General features: G+C 37.6%; 1 protein-coding gene across 8 annotated transcripts in view; it reads left to right on the top strand.

Annotated features, from left to right (window-relative positions):
• ZNF385B (zinc finger protein 385B) overlaps positions 1 to 16,875 on the top strand; it is a 446,640-nt gene that overhangs the window by 274,196 nt on the left and 155,569 nt on the right. Inside the window, exon 1 of one of the 8 annotated variants that reach the window (XM_010382901.1) lies at positions 1,148 to 1,200. The exons of the other annotated variants lie outside the window; for them this stretch is intronic. The gene's annotated coding sequence lies outside the window, so the exon portion shown is untranslated. Of the gene's footprint in view, positions 1 to 1,147; positions 1,201 to 16,875 lie in introns of those variants that run through there. 8 annotated transcript variants of the gene reach the window in all.

The raw sequence follows: 16,875 nt of genomic DNA on the forward strand, positions 1-16,875 counted from the left end.
TATCTGGGATGGCTGAAAAACAACCTTTAGCTTGAGTTTCTAGATATGACTTCTAAAGCCTGATCACAGAACTGGGCTGCTCAAAGAGCTGCAACTGCTGCCACCATTAGGAATTATCACCACCCTGCACCTCTGCCACAGCCCACAGCATTACAGCCAGATGCCTTAGGCCCATGTAACCTACTTTAGCATTCCTGAATGATGGAACCTAAATCATCCATGGGAGAACATATAGGAAATGTAGTTTTTAAGCTTTATAGGAAGAAACATTAGAAGAAAGTTGGCATAGTTGTTGAATAACCCATAAGTATCTCCCATAGGGACATAATGATTTAAATTAAAAAGGCCTTAGAAAGCCATTTCATTGAGGAAGCCAAACTCTTCATTTTGGAGGCAGTAATAAAAAGATCAGATACCTTATGGATGATTTTTTTCCTTTCAGTCTTCCTAGTTTCAGATTTTCGTTAATTCTTTTAAGTGATAGTTTTCATTTTTTTCAGTATAAATTCCCTATTGAGTGATTAATAGTAAAGTAAATAAAGATAAAAGTCAGATTATTTTTATTGGCATTTATCTTATGCCTACATAAAATATGCTTTAACATATTATCACAGGTCTACAAAGTCTTTTTCTAGTCATTTCTAACTTAAGTTCACTAGCTGCATGTGGGAACATGTGTCTGTACCCAGCTACTCAGGAGGCTGAGGTCGGGGGATTGCTTAAGCCCAGGAGGTTGAGCCTGCAGTAAACCATGATTAGGCCACTGCACTCCAGCTGGGGTGGCAGAATGAGACCTTGTCTAAAAAAAACAAAACAGAAAAAAAAAAAAAGTTTACCTATATAAACTGAGACCATGGCTTGGTATCATGGTCTGAATAAGATATTGTTGTCCTGAGGTGAGAGTCCTACTTACTTACAAGCATATTTTGGCATTGAGCCTCCTCTTTATCTGAACTGGCTTCAAAAATATTACTGTCAAAAATAACATCAGCTTATAATGGGCTTACAGCAGTGATGGTAGTTTTAGTAACTGAGTCAACCTTAGGCCAAGTGCCATTTGCTGGCTCAAGTCATATGTTAGGGTATTATTTTCTGTGACTTACAGTCAGAACACTGGGGCTGAGATATAGGTAGTCACAAAGAAGACTAGAAATCAGTAGTGGTGAACAGTCTCTTCCCTGCTGTAACATACGCAAAAAAGTAGGTATATTATAAAGTGTATGATGATGAGTTGACCATGACTAAATTAGCATACTGCCATTTGAGAGCACTGGACCATTTTCAGTAGCTTTGAGTACTGTTCATTAATGAAACCTGATGGAATTAACCACTTTTTTTTCTAATGTTTATTTAGATTTGTTTGTGTGACTGACAAATTAAGTTGAAGTTACAGCTGCTTTATAACAATAACAAATTACTAATCTAAACAAACTGCTAATCTATACTACTAGGCTGAGAGCTAAAAGGAAAGCAAAAACAAGCCCAAAACAAATAATTGGGGGAGTGAAGTGAATTTTCTTAACTTTTGCCCTCCCTTAGTAACTGATCTTGTTTTATTTGGTCTTCTGTTTCTTTTTGACTGCTTTTACAGAGTTGAAAGAAGTCTGCCTGATTTTCCTCTCCCCTATTCCCTTTCTCATCTTGATTTATATGCCCTGGAAATGAACATTGTAATTGGGAAAAGGGGACTATTGCATGTGTACGCTCTTGACAGGAGAAAGATTTTGAAGGAGGATGGCTATAACTAAGGTGACCATTTAGCTCATTTTTTGGGGGGCCTTCCTGACCTATGACTATTAATAGCATCCCCTTTCATTCTCTAAACTGTCCTGGTTTGGATGAGAAATTACATCATCACCTTAGTTATAACTTAGATCAGTTAAAGGATGGTATAGACAAGTGTAAGAACTTTCTCTAAAAATGTTGACAGTAGTTGATATTTTGATAGAACTAGGCTTAGCTAGTCTCTTGTTAATAACCATAAGGACAGAATTGCTTTTCTTGACACTTGCGTATCTGTGTACTCTTCAGAGCTATGTTATCTTTCTGGGGTGTTTTCAAGTATTTAAGTAATTGTTCTATGCATGAAAATTGAACTGCTCAGCATTCTTGAACATGTATAATAATTGAAAGGATACATTCAAGTTAGTAATTTAAGAAAAATAATCCTAGTGAGAATTCTTATTTGAAATTGTATTTCAGAAATATAAATGGAGATTTTATCAAATGTATTCCTTATGGCTTTTTTAAAAATAACTTGTTCAAGAATACCATTGTTGCTAATAATTTTTGGTAAGGAAAAAGTATTGAAATGGAAAACTGAATATTGGGAATGTTCAGCAAAAAGAATAATAATAATGTCTTTTTCAGATACTTTAATTTTTTTCATTTACAATTTCTGAGTTTTATTTTGTTGTATTTCAGTGTTTATTATAGTTTTTTAAAAAAATATTTCTTCCCTCAAACCAGGTTTTACTATCAGTCCCATTGATAGCAAGTAATCCATTTTTATCATAATTGAAAGCAATCTGAATGTTTGGGGAGAATTCTATTCAATCCTGGGGAAGTTATTTCCTTTGTCTTGCCTTTGAACAGTAACTTTTTATGGTGGGTTGGATAGATAAAGCTTACTGCAAAAGTTTAGGTTTTAGAGTCCCCAAGTAGGTTGTAACAGACCATATTCCCATATGAAAATTGACATTCCCTTATGTACTTAATATAAGGTTTTAGAGACTTTTGAGAATCCATGGGAACCTGCTGCTCTTAATAACAAAAAGACACAGAGAAGTAAAGTATATGAGGATTAGAGTTGCCAAAAACCTTCCATGAGCAGTTTAGACATACGGCCTTCAACTAGAACTAACATACTTCTGTTTAATTTTTTTTAATTTCATTAATAATTAACATAATGCAACAACCCCATCTGGACCATGAAGCAATACAACATAATTCCAAAGGAGTTTTCATAGTATATTCTTTACTGTAAAAAAATATTGTCCAGGCCAGGCACTGTGGCTTGCGCCTGTAATCCCAGCACTTTGGGAGGCCGAGGCGGGCAGATCACGAGGACAGGAGATCGAGACCATTCTGGCTAACACGGTGAAACCCCATCTCTACTACAACTGCAAAAAAATTAGCCAGGTCTGATGACGGGCGCCTGTAGTCCCAGCTACTCAGGAGGCTGAGGCAGGAGAATGGCGTGCACCCGGAAGGCAGAGCTTGCAGTGAGCCGAGATCACGCCACTGCACTCCAGCCTGGGTGACAGAGCGAGACTCCGTCTCAAAAAAAAAAAAAAAAAAAATTTATATATATATATATTCACATATACATTATATACACATATGTATATGTATATATGTATATATATACACATATACATATATATAGCCCAAAGATCTTACAGTATACTTTTATTCAGTGTTCTTTCCAATTACTAAGTATTAGCACTTTCCTAGGGTAGAATTTGCTGTGAGTTCCTGCTGTGGTAAAGATGACATGGAGTTAATCACAGCGTCATGCTTTCATTCTCAGTTTTTTAGTGAGGTGTACTTATTACCAAAGGAAAGACTTCTACGAAAATAGTAGAGACCATGCTATGATTGAATTGTGTATTTTAGCCATCCAGCTAACTGAGGCTATTAAATTACAGTGGTCAGTGCTATACTTATGAATTATAAAAATGGCATTTAAGTTATTTAAATAAACATTTTTTTTTCCAAATAGACTTTATATTTGCCTGCATGAACAACCAGGGGAAGAGGGTATAGAGAGCTCTTAACTGCACCACTGCTGAAAGAGCAACGTGTTTTCTGGAAGACAGTGTAAAGGGGTAGAAAAGCAGGGAAAGAGAGAGATCTGCCAGCCTTGAGATTTGTCTCAGTGTTTAGAGGATTCATAGCTATTTATTCTTCATAAATGGAGCATGTTCAGGTTTCAGTGGTGTGACTTTTGAAAAGATATTGTTTCTGCCCAATTTTTAATCACAAGACACCTAATTTTATTGCTGTTAACAACACCTCCTTTTCATACTATGTACTATGTAGGGCATGCTCTGAGCCTGTTTTTCGCTAAGAAAAAAGAAAATGAGATGCTACCTGAAGTCACTGGGGCAGAAGGAACCCTGGGGTCCAAGTGATCTTATAGAATGGCCCTGGAGGGAAACTCAAGATTCAACCTACAGCTCTGACACTTGGTAAATCACTGAAAAGTTCTGCCTGAGCCTCAGTTTATCTATTAATGAGGACAACCCACACATTCCATCATATCCAATTTATGGGGGAAAAAAGAGAGAATCTAATGTTAGCTAGGCAGAGCAAAGTATAAGCCAAGCAGAGAGAGAAAGTTCAGTGGCTTTATTCTCTACCCTGAAGCCTTACCAAGTACTGAGGTCACCATTTGGACTGAACAGTTTTGACGTCCTTTTAAATTAACCCTGTTTAGAAAAGATTAAGTTAAAGTTTCATCAGCAAAGAGCAGCTTTCTAAAGGTGAACATTAAGCAAAGTCATTTAAGAAAAGCAGTATTAGCCAGGCTAACCCCTGCCTCCCACTGGTTTCTATAATACTGCTTGGGAGTCATATACACAAAGCCCTTTCATTGCTGTCTATATTTCCCTGGTCAATAAGGTATATATTCTACTCAAAGTAAGACATGTTCTAATATAAATATTCCCATTTTTCCTTAATCTAAGAACTACTGGAAAGCTGAAAAAAAAAGTTTTGAAACCACACTATACAGATAATTTAGAAAGGACAGAGAGAACATTTGTGATCATATGAAATGAATAGGAAATATACATTTAAAAGAAGTTAAAGAAGTTTTAAAATAACATAAAATAATTTTCTGTTATTACACAGAAACTTTCTAAGAGCTTGAATAATGTGTGTGTGTGTGTGTGTGTGTGCGTATGTGTATGTGTTGTAAATGAACCACTCTGGGACTAAGATACTTTATCTTTGTAACAGGTAGTGGATAATTAGAAAATCCCTAACATCCCATTAAACCTTAACTTTCTAGGACTGTTGGTACTATAGTCATTATAAGTAAATGTGGGTCAGTGTATTAGTTCATTCTCACACTGCTATAAAGATACTACCTGAGACTGGATAATTATAAAGGAAAGAGTTTGAATTGACTCAGTTCCACGTGGTGGGGGAAGCCTCAGGAAACTTACAATCATGGTGGAAGGTGAGGGGGATGTAAGAGACATCTTACATGGCAGCAGGAGGCAGCGCAAAGGAAACTGCCACTTTTAAGCAATCAGATCTCCTGAGAACTCCCTATCATGAGAACAGCATGGGGGAAATCACCCCCATGATCCAATCACCTCCCATAAGGTCCCTCCTTTGACACATAGGGATTACAATTCAAGATGAGATTTGGGTGAGGATGCAGAGCCAAACCGTATCAGTCAGGTAAAATCATTTATCTCAAGGAGAAGCTGAAATAACCAAATGATATTTATGTAGCATTAAACACGTAAAATTCTCAGGAGTGCAGAAAAAGAATCTAAAATGGAGAAATAAAGAAAGCCACAAATTAGTGAACAGTAGCACATTCTGGATGGTAAGATAATGGTAACAACAGTCACAGGTAAAATAGGCAAAAATGGCACAGGTAGAAGTCCAGTTACCAGACATTGGGCTTAAACCCCATGTATGCATTGTCTCGTTTAATCCCATGAAACAAATTCTAACATAACCCGTCTCTTACAAATGAGAGATCAGAGACACAAAGAGGTTCACTCCTTTGTCTAAGCTGTCTGAAGTTGAGGAGCATTAGTTCAAGTCCCAGTGGTCTGACTCCAGGGTATGTGCCCTCTCCTGTTCAATCCTGATAACCCTGGAAGATGAGCACAACCCACTGACATAAATAATGGTTTCCCCATTGCAGGGAGTGGAAGCAGAAGATTAGAGTAGTTAGGTGACTTCTCCAGGGTCACACACAGACCCTACACAATAGCAGAGATGTTAACTCAGTCCTTTTTAAACATGTACTTTCTGCTATGTCATGCTAATTTTTTTCCCATTGTCACTTTTGTCACTTTGCTGATAGTTTAATCAATACAGAATTGGATATCTGACTATAATTAGATCTGCCTCACAAAAGAAAAATTAGCAGATCAACAGTAGGTTTCAGACTAACAATAAACATTCACATCACAATAACATCCTCTTTTCAGATTGGCCCGGTGCATAGCTTTCCATAAGACACGCACAGTGGGACTTTTCATAAACCTGCTTGTATCCAGTGACTAAACTGATGGTGTTTCATTGACATTTTTCCTTTTAATCATAGAGGTAGTGAGGTAAAGTGAGACTTGGTTAATTATTTTGAAACTCTGGGACCCTCTAAGATATTCACATATTAGGCTCAGCATCAATGGGTATATACAAATAGGAAATAGGCATGTAATCTAGGTTTTAACTGGGGTAAGAGAGAGCTACCATTTCTTTCCCCTTCTCTGCACAACAGGGAAGAGCCATGGATTACAGAAATCCTCACACTGCTTCCCAACCAGCCCACTTTAAAAATAAAGTCATCCTCTCCCTTTTTCAAGACTTCGTTTGTTCTCTTTGGTGTTCTTCTTTCCCTATGGAATATGTACGTGTGTCTGGGTATCCCTGCCTGGTTTGAACTTGATGGGATTATGGACAGGAAGCTGGATCATTCAGTCTCTGGCTCTCTGCTGATACAAGCAGAAATTGAGCCAGTTAGACCAGAGTTAAGCCTCCTATTCATTTCATGTATGTCATTGAGCAGCTAGAGAGTAATGATGATTTTTACTCCCTCCTGGCATTAAGTCTGAGAGGCAAACTGACAATTAACAAGAAAATTCTAAATTAAAGCTGACATACCTTCCTTAATTCTTCCCAAGGTGCTTGGGTATGATTATTATTTAATGCTTCTTTGTCACTGAAGAGATATGGGGTACCAGTTAACTCATGAAACTGTTTCAGATAATAGATATTGGCCTGAAAACTAAGACCAAAATATGGAAAATACCACAGAGGCAGGAGGTTTCAGGTCAGGTGGAAGCAGGTTTCCGAAATCCTAACATGTAGACTGTTGCAGAGCTCTCTCTGCAGTGCCGGGCAGCATTTTGCAAGAGTCCTTGTTTTTCGTGGCATTTCCCTTCTGTGTGTAGCCGCTAAAGCTCAGCCCTATTGTATCATCCTCATATTTTCCTTTTCAGACTCACCACCATTGGTGGTGGGTCGGAGACATCATCCATGTACACAAAGGGCAGGACATTGTAACATTTGAAGATGGAAAAGAAAAGAATCTTCAGTCACTAGGCAGGCTGACCTCAGCACTGTCAAGCAAATTATGGCAGTCCAGGATGTCTGCTCAAGAGGATCACTGCGGTGTGGCATATGATAAATGAGTGGTTTTCATGGCCTCGGGCTCCTTCCCAGGAGAGAGAGTCTAAGTTGGAAAAGGATTTTAGCAATCATGGTGGGTAAGTGTGACAGAACTCAAATACCACCCCCTTTCTCCCTGCTTGCATGGGGAATGGCAGGACTGAGTCTTAACTTCTAGCATACTCAGTAAAAGATGAGAAAAATAATCTTTCCTAGTCATTCCCCCTCTTTGAGATAAAAGTTTGCCCAGGCAGAATGACATTTTTTTTAATATCAGAAGTTTTGCTCATTAAGAGAGAAGCGGGAGGCCGAATTGGGCAGATCACGAGGTCAGGAGATTGAGACCATGCTCACTAAGGCAGTGAAACCCCGTCTCTACTAAAAATACAAAAAATTAGCCGGGCATGATGGTGGGTGCCTGTAATCCCAGCTACTCGGGAGGCTGAGGCAGGAGAATGGCGTGAACCCAGGAGGCGAAGCTTGCAGTGAGCTGAGATGGTGCCACTGCACTCCAGCCTGGGTGACAGAGAGAGACTCCATCTTGGAAAAAAAGAAAAAAAAAAGAAAAGAGAGAGAGAGAGAGAGAGAGAGAGAGAGAGAGAGAGAGACCTGCCAAATACTTGCCTTTCCCATGGAGGTTAGAAACTGTCATTGACAAAATGGCCTTCAGTTTTTCACCTCACCTCAGTATGTCAGGTCTTTGTATTCAAGTGCCATCAACTCCTAAAGGAATATGAAAGACCATTTTATCTTTTGAGAGACTCTAAACATGGGGCAAGTTTGTTTTATTTCAGAGATTAAAGAACGGGACTTATATTAGGAGAAAATAGAAGTTGAATGTTCATAGTACCCTTGATCTTCTTATGAACAGAAGACTTGAAACAAGCCTGGACTTGGAGGGAATTTTTTAAATCTTTTCTTTTTTCCTGTGCTTCTGGGAGTGATGTTTAAGTTCTGCCATCTGTAGGACATGTGCATTTTAAACCTCTTTTACTTAGAGCTTCAGCTTTTTGGGAAAGTTTTTATTTTTGTTTATGGTACCTAAACAACAGAAATTAGCCTCCATCTCAGATAGTCTCTGCATTATTAAAATGCAGCTTGTTGTGCAGTGCTTTAATGGGCTCTTTAAGGCCTTTACATATTAATGTTATATGCCAAGAACTATTAAAACATTCCAAATAAAACAGATTCATCAGTTAAGTGCTCTGTTTTACTGTGGTCATGAATGAAAAGGACAAACTAGTTATCGTCATGGTCACTTAAAAAATTGTAATCTATTCCAAATATGGTTTTCTCATAAAAAGCAACTTAGTCACATAATTCTGCGGAAGTCCTAGAGAGTTTATTACTCTCTCATTTTTATTCATAAGTTTTAGAAGCCAAACAAACTAATTAAAACAATTTAACCTATTATAGGTTATTTTATGAAATATTTAGAGTAACTTCTTAATCTAAGACAAGTATTTCTTCTGGCAACAAGAATGTGGTAACATATTAGTTTGTCTTCAGCTGGTGTGTATTTAAAGATTTTGAAGGCCTTTAAAAATACCCAAGTGCTAACTGGTAACATCAACCAGGTGGAAGGAAGTGGGGAATAGGGAGAAAGGTAAATATAAAGTAAAATAATACATAATTTTTTTGTTGTTTTTTTGAGATGGAGTCTCACTCTGTTGCCCAGGCTGGAGTGCAGTGGTGTGATCTTAGCTCACTACAACCTCCACCTCCCGGGTTCAAGCAGTTCTCCTGCCTCAGTCTCCTGAGTAGGTGGGATGACAGGTGCATGCCACCACGCCCAGCTAATTTTTTTGTATTTTTAGTAGAGACAGAGTTTCACCATGTTGACCAGGCTGATCTTGAACTCCTGACCTTGTGATCCACCCACCTTGGCTTCCCAAAGTGCTGGGATTACAGGCATGAGCCACTATGCCTGGCCAATAATACATCATTTAAAAATGATCTAGCTCACTGTTTCTTTCAACCAAAAAAGAGTAATAGCTCCTCATTAAATATTTACTTAAATATTTCATATTAATACCTTCTCGAACCAAGTTGGCAACCTACGGAGCTGGGCCCTGGGTGCCCTCCTTTTAAGTCAATGTCGTGGAAGTTGAGTTTAGCACAAGAGCTATAAGTCAGGAAACAGCTGCAGCTTCTATTCTTCACTCAGCCTTTCATTAGATGAGTGACCTTAGGCAAGTCATTTAGCTTCTTTTGGGCCTTGTTTCCTTATTAGTAATAATAGAGGCTTAGACTAGATCCCTTTAAACAGATTCTACAGGGCCGCTGATATGCCATGTTTTGGTGAGACATAAAAATGTAAAAAGCAGCCCCTGTCTTCAAGGAAGTGACAGTTTAATAGAAATGACATCTATAAAAACAAATGCATGCAAAAAAGTGGTTTTGAGACTGTTACAGAAATTTGTATGATGTACATTGGGAGCACCAAAATAAAAGCGTCAATCCTATCTGGGTTTAGGTGAGAAAGATGAAATTCATGAAGACTTAACAGATGAAATGCTTGAACTGAGTTTGAATGTCACTATCCAGATAAATATCGCGATGGAAACTATAAGAGCACAGGTTTATAGGAACGAGTCAGCGTAAAACTCCAGGACCTAACAGTATTCCTTTATGGCTGGAATATAAGTATAAGATAAAATATGCAAAGGATCATTGGAACAAATGGAAAAGCCTTTCTGTGACATAAGGATCTCAGAATTTGTGAGATGCTATGACAGGGTTCTAAGTAGAGTTTGTGATATGTTCATATATGTGTTCTAGAAATATCATTCTTGCAAAGTATAGCAAAGGCTTGGCAAAGGTAAGCAAGGAAAGCATTCAGGAGGCTATTGCAGAGGTACATGGAAGAGATGATAAAGGTCAGAGTAGTAGCCATCGAGTAGAAGGAACAGAATTAAAAGATGTGAGGAAAGTGATTCCTATAAAATCACTGATTAAATAAGGGTTGAAGAAAGAGGAAGAAAGTCTGTAACATCCTTTCAGCTTTCATCACCCGTGAGTCAATTATTCCAAGGCTGTTAGATTACATACTGAAACCTCTCAATTCAAGGAAGGATTTTCATAAACACACTTAATGGAAATATATTTTTAGATCTTGACAGATATAATAGCATATTGTTTTGAATTCATTGCTTTTAAACTATTGGAGTCATTCTCTTTTTAAAGGTAGCCCTATAACGGTAGTGCAGAATGAGTCAGGTATTAAAGTTAATTTGTCATTTAGAAGACATACGGTAGGCAAGTAAATAGGTACTATAAAGACACCCTGAATCATGTGGTGCTCTGTTAAAAGGCAAACACAATCCATTGGTGCTTATATTCAGAAATTCCATGAGGTAGGTCAATATAAATACCCGGGAGACTCCAAGAGCCAGAAACAAGAACAGCCTATAAACAGTATCCACATAACCTGAAGACAGAACTCATGCTAATGTTTTCCTTTTTTACTCGGGGCACATTTGTTACTTATCCTACCATAAGCGCTGTCTTTACATCATTCCATTACTTTCTGCCAAATGTCTTGAAAGTATCTCTCTTTTATCCCATCCCATTCACTCCAGCCCACTGTAAGCTGGCTGCCACCCAGAACATACCAGTAAGGTACTTATGGCAAAGGTCACCAATGTCTTCCTAATTTCCAAATCCCGTGGATGTGTGTCACTCCTCATCTTACTTGACCTTTATGCTATGTTATGAAACTCTCCTCATTTGCTCTCTGTGTGTGACATCAGGACTGCCCTGATTTTCCTTCACCTCTGTCTCCCTTGTCACTCTCAGGTCCATGGGCTCCTCATTCAAACACTGCACTCTCCCTGGGTCATTTCATTTATACATGTGGCATCTATATGTAGGTGGTGTTCATTCTTCTGGCCTGAGTCATGCCCCTGTGTTTCAGAAATGGAAATCTAACTGTCTTTTGGACATCTACACCTGGTTGTAATCTCAGGCAACTCAAATTCAATATATCCAAAACTGAACCCCTTCTTTCTCCTCTGCATACCTCCGTAGACATATGTAGCTTTTCCTACTTCCCTCATGCATACTTCCACAATCCATGCCTTCTAAGCCACCTTTAATCCTCTAGATATGTTGTACTCATTATAAACTCTGAGTCTTTGCACATGCTCAGAGGCCTTCCTGATACACATATGAAACATATATTTTCTTCATCTGGCTGAATTGTGTGGAACTTTCAGGCCTTTGTGAAGGTGTTCCCTCCTTCAGAAAACTTTCCTGTCCCTAGACTCATGTTGTTCAATGCCTGTCTTTCTTTTGTCATTGTATAGTATTTTATACTGCATTGTAGCAGTTCTCAATTGCTCAGGGGGTGAGAGGATAGGTGGTAGGAGGATGATTTTGCACCCCCACTGCACCAGGGACACTTGACAATGTCTGGAGACATTTTTTGTTATAACAAGGGGTCAGGATGCTACTGGCATCTAGTAGGTAGAGGCCAGGGATGCTACCTACATCCCTATAATATTCTACAGTGCATAGCACCCCACAACACTGAATTATTCAGTTCAAAATGTCATTAATGCCAAGGTTGAAAAACTGTGCTCTATTGTAATTATCTACTTATTTTTCTGTTTCTCCCACTAGACGATATGCTTTTGGAGAACAGGGACTATGTCGTCTTCAACAATGTGTACACAACAAGTAGCAGGTTGTTTGGCATATGGTAGATGTTCAGTAAATATGAATGTATAAACTGAGTGGGTATGTTAATGGATGGTTTGAATGGTTTTTCATTCTGGCCCAGAGAGAAAACGTATAATTTATATGTGCACTGAGGGCAGTAAGATCTGAGGTTTCACTCCTGAAATGGCCCTGATGCCAATTCCACTGTTTGAGATGCTGATCATGTGGATAGTAGGAGGACTCAAACTACGGATGTGTGTCTCTATTTTGTTGTCTATTTAAGTATATATAATTGTATTTACTTAGGTATTTACCTGTATTACTTGTTGAGTGAGGTATAACTATGTACATGTTTGTATCCATTCCTAGTAACCAATAATAGGTCTGAGTACCTATTATATGCAAGATATTTCAGCATGCTGTTATGGGAAAGCAAACTTTGGTTTAAATTCTGGCTTAGTTTCAAAACTGACCTGTATAACCCTAAACAAGAATCTTAGCCTCACTAATCTTCAATATTCTCAAATAATAAACATAAAGTTGTTTTGATGATTACATAAATTAAAATATATAAAGTACTTGATATATAGCAAGGCCTCAATAAATGTTACTTCCTTCTGCCTCTTCTCCAAACTCTCTATATTAGTTAGAAATTGAATTTGACACAGAAACAGAGCCCTGATAATAATGGCTTAAATTGATAGTTTATTTTTCTCCCACATAAAAGAAGTCTGGAGGTCTGAAATATAGGATTGATGTGATGACTCCTCAGAGTCATTAAGAAATCCCAGCCCTTTTTAGCCTCAACATTTTACTATGCCTAAAGTGTGACCTTGGTACTCAAAATGCCTGTCACTTCTATGTGGAAAGCAACTGACTACAGGACAGGGTGAAGAAGGTAATGCCTTCTCTCTTTGAAAGAACCTTCCAGGTCGATCACCTGAGGTCAGGAGTTCAAGACCAGCCTGACCAACATGGTGAAACCCTGTCTCTACTAAAAATGCAAAATTAGCTGGGTGAGGTGGCTCATGCCTATAATCCCAAATAATCAGGAGGCTGAGGGAGGAGAATCACTTGAACCCAGGAGGCAGAGGTTGCAGTGAACTGAGACTGCATGATTGCACTCCGGCCTGGGCAATAAGAGTGAAACTCCATCTCAAGAAAAAAAATATTGGTCTCTTAATGACGAAAGTACCATGATAACATAAGATTTTAACATTAGTGGAAATGAGAACCCTCTGTACTACCTTTATAATTTTTCTGTAAATTTAAAATTATTCCAAATTATAAAGTTTATTTTTAAAATGCAAATTACTGGCACACATTGAAAACTTGTTAATTTTTGTAGGGCATTATCTATAATGGATGCATTTGAGTATAATCTCCATGTGTGTAGGGACTTTGTCTAATTTGTTCCTTGATGTCTCCTCAAGAACTAAAGGTGTACCTAAAGATAATACCAGGGAAGAGAGCGCACCCTCACAAAACCCCCTCTGATCTGTTTCTGAGTTATCGTGCGTGCTTAGTATATTATTCTGTAAATTGTTGTAGCATCCTGACTAGCAGCTCTCCATTTCATACTCCAGGAGAATCAGCATACTTTTTCTCCATAATTTTCCTAATGGAACATTTTATGAAATATAAGTGCTGGAGGAGCTGGTAACCAACTGCTAGACAGTTTATTAGAAAAATAAGGGTTTGTAGCACTAATGCTAATCCAAGGAAATTGAAGTCTTTTTATAATCCTGTGAGATTAATAGATCGGGGGTTGAAAACTGCACAGTTCTAATTTTCTATAAATTAGTCATTTTCTCTCTATTAGTGTATAAAAGATCTAATGGGAAAGGTACTTGATTTAAAAACCAGCCTCACCACTTACTACCAAAGTGGTTATGAGGAAGTTTTAAAATCTCTCTAAGCCTAAATTTGCTAGTAAAATTGGAGTAGCGAGACCTTACAAGGCATATATACAGTCCTCTATTAATGAAAATACAGGGTAGTTTACTGTAACAAGAGCTCAATAATAAAATGGTTTTCATAAGACAGAGGCTTGTTTTTGTCTCACCTAACAATTCAGAAATGTTATTACAGCTTATTGGGAGTCCAGTCTACTCCATCTTTTTGCTTAGGCACTTCTGGTGTGCAATTATTTTTTACAGGCTTAACTCACTACCACTTATACATTCCAGATTACAGGAAGGAAAAAAGGAGGAAACACACCTTTCTTTCCAAGGGCATGACCTGGAAGTTATCACTTCCACTCATATCCCATTGGCCAGAACCCAGTCATGTGGGCCCAGCTAGCTGCAAGGAATTCTGGGAAATGCTTTCTTTAGCTGGGAAGCAATTTGCTGAGCTCATACTTCTAGTATTTTGGAGATTGGAAAGACAACTAGCAGTGCCTACCATAAGTACCTAGAGTAGTGCCTCACATGGAATAAATGCTCAGCAAATGACATTCTCATTAAATCACCTGGAAGATAATTAGTGTGAAAGGAATAGGTAAGGAGAAACGTTTTGCCAACTGTGACTTTTAAATCACTCAGAATTAAGGATAGACCTTCCTAGGAAACTATGTTTGCATTTGAAAATTGCTCATCTTCTTCTAAATTAAAACACAGCTTTGCAAAAAAAAAAAAATAAGATCTTCTATTCATCCTAAGGAAAATAAGCTGCAGAACTAATTTTTTTAAGTGTACTAGTTTTTATATGTAACAACTAGTTTCCCTTCTAGTTCAGGAAACTCTAGTAGATTTAGAAGGAACCATGCTTGGTAAAAACGGAAAGATACAAAGTAAACTGTTACTTATTATTAATGTAGAAATTCTTTTGTTGCACTGTTGTAAATTCTGTAATCATAATTTTGCTCCTGTCTACTCTTTGCATGGATTCAGTTTTAAGCTTTTGCCATAATTTGTATTTACATACATGGGACTGTACCTTTAAGGATCTATTTTCATTTTTCTTGGTTTGGTTTAATTGTTTCCTAGGGATATTTACAGTAACCTGCTGAACTTGGACAGTTTCATTCCAGGGAAAGTAGTTTATACTGAGCCCCATTCATGCGAACCTTGCCTAGGACAGACATTCTTACATTCCATAGGCCACAACTCCAGGTTGTCAGCCCTTCATGTGATTTGTCAGACCACACTGCTCCCCAGCTGGCAGCTCGACAGGGTTCAGTTGGCCCTGCTGTTTGCAACATGATGGGTGAACATGATACCAGCTATATTAGTTTGCTTGGGCAACTGTAACAAAATGCCATAGACTTGCTTAACAAATTTTTCATAGTTCTGAAGACTGAGAAGTCCAAAAACTAGTCTTCAGCCAATTCAGTTTCTGGTGAGGGCTCTTTTCCTGGCTTGCAGATGCCCCCTTCTCACTGTGTCCTCCGATGTTAAAAAGAGAGTGCTCTGATATCTCTTTCTCTACTTATAAGGGAACTAGCCCTATTAGATTAGGGCCCACCTTTATTACCTCATTTGACCTTTATCACCTCCTCACCTGGCCTCCTGGCCTGTCTACAAGTACAGTCACGTTGGTGGTTAGGACTTTAAAATATGAATTATGGGGGTAAGGGGGACATAAATACTCAGTCCATAATGCTGGTCTTTCTTTCATTTATTATGGTACCCACAAAGAGTGAGTGTCTTTTCTAGTGTTTTCTCTATGCCATTCTGGGCAACCTGCCTAAAATTTCCTATGGTGGAAGATTGCACTAGTGGCTTCCTAAACTCTTTTTCTAATGAGATCTCTGGTTTAATGTCAGTTTTTGGACCCACAGAATACCTTGGGAGTTATAAAATGTTAAGAAATTAAAATGTGATAAAATGATACTTGTAGAGCACTCTGCATTTTTCTTGCTTACATTATTTCTTGAATCCTCATGGTAATTTGGTGAGAATGATTAGGATGTTGCATTGGCTCTATTTCATACATTAGAAAATTGAAGTTTGGAATGTTCAATGATTTCTCTAAGGTCTTAGGAATAATAGTTGATTAACACTGAGATTCCATTCCAGGGCTTCAAATTTCTAAACCACATTAGACCAAATATGAGCTGAATTTGGCTCTGGAGCCACTAAAATTTGGTTTCAATCCAAGTTCTGTCACTTATTAACAGTAAGTGGGCAAGTTACTTAACTCACTAAAATTTCTCAATCTTCTCTGTGACATGCAAATAATAGAGTCCAGCTTATAGTGTTCTAATGAAAATCAAAGTATATAATGCATAGAAATAACAAAGCATCTGCTACATAGAAAAATGTTCAAAATTGTTGGTTATTATTTTTAAGCACATATCAAATCCTATTCATTAAATTTAACTCTAAATTTATGTTTTATTGGACTTTAGGATAAAGTATTATTTAAATTATGACAGATCCCCAAACACTTTACAAGTTTATAAGTGTTATAAAATTTATAATATGGATTTTATTGAGATATGAGCATCTTAATTATCAACATCTGTTTCTGTGTATATTTATTTATATATTTATTCATGTATATATTCATGCCTGGTCAAGCGACAGATTAAAGCAGTTAACAATTAGCAGATATTTTAAAAAGCTATCAGTTATACTTTAAACAAGCCAGTGGGATTTTTTAGTTATCTAACTTTGGTATGAGGTCATTTAGTTATCTAGCTTTAGATAGAGGTCATTTTGTTCTCATTAATAAAAGAAGCTGAGTTTGGTATTCTTAGTTTTTAATCTCACACCAGTAAGCCAGTAACACTCAGTATATGCTAATAATTATGATCAAAGAAATATTAAGGAAGCAAAGATTTAGCTACTTGAAATTTGGTATACTGAAAAGCCTAATTAATAAACTTTTCAGTTTTTCTCC

Source organism: Rhinopithecus roxellana, chromosome 14, assembly GCF_007565055.1.
Source record: "Rhinopithecus roxellana isolate Shanxi Qingling chromosome 14, ASM756505v1, whole genome shotgun sequence".
Lineage (NCBI taxonomy): Eukaryota > Metazoa > Chordata > Mammalia > Primates > Cercopithecidae > Rhinopithecus > Rhinopithecus roxellana.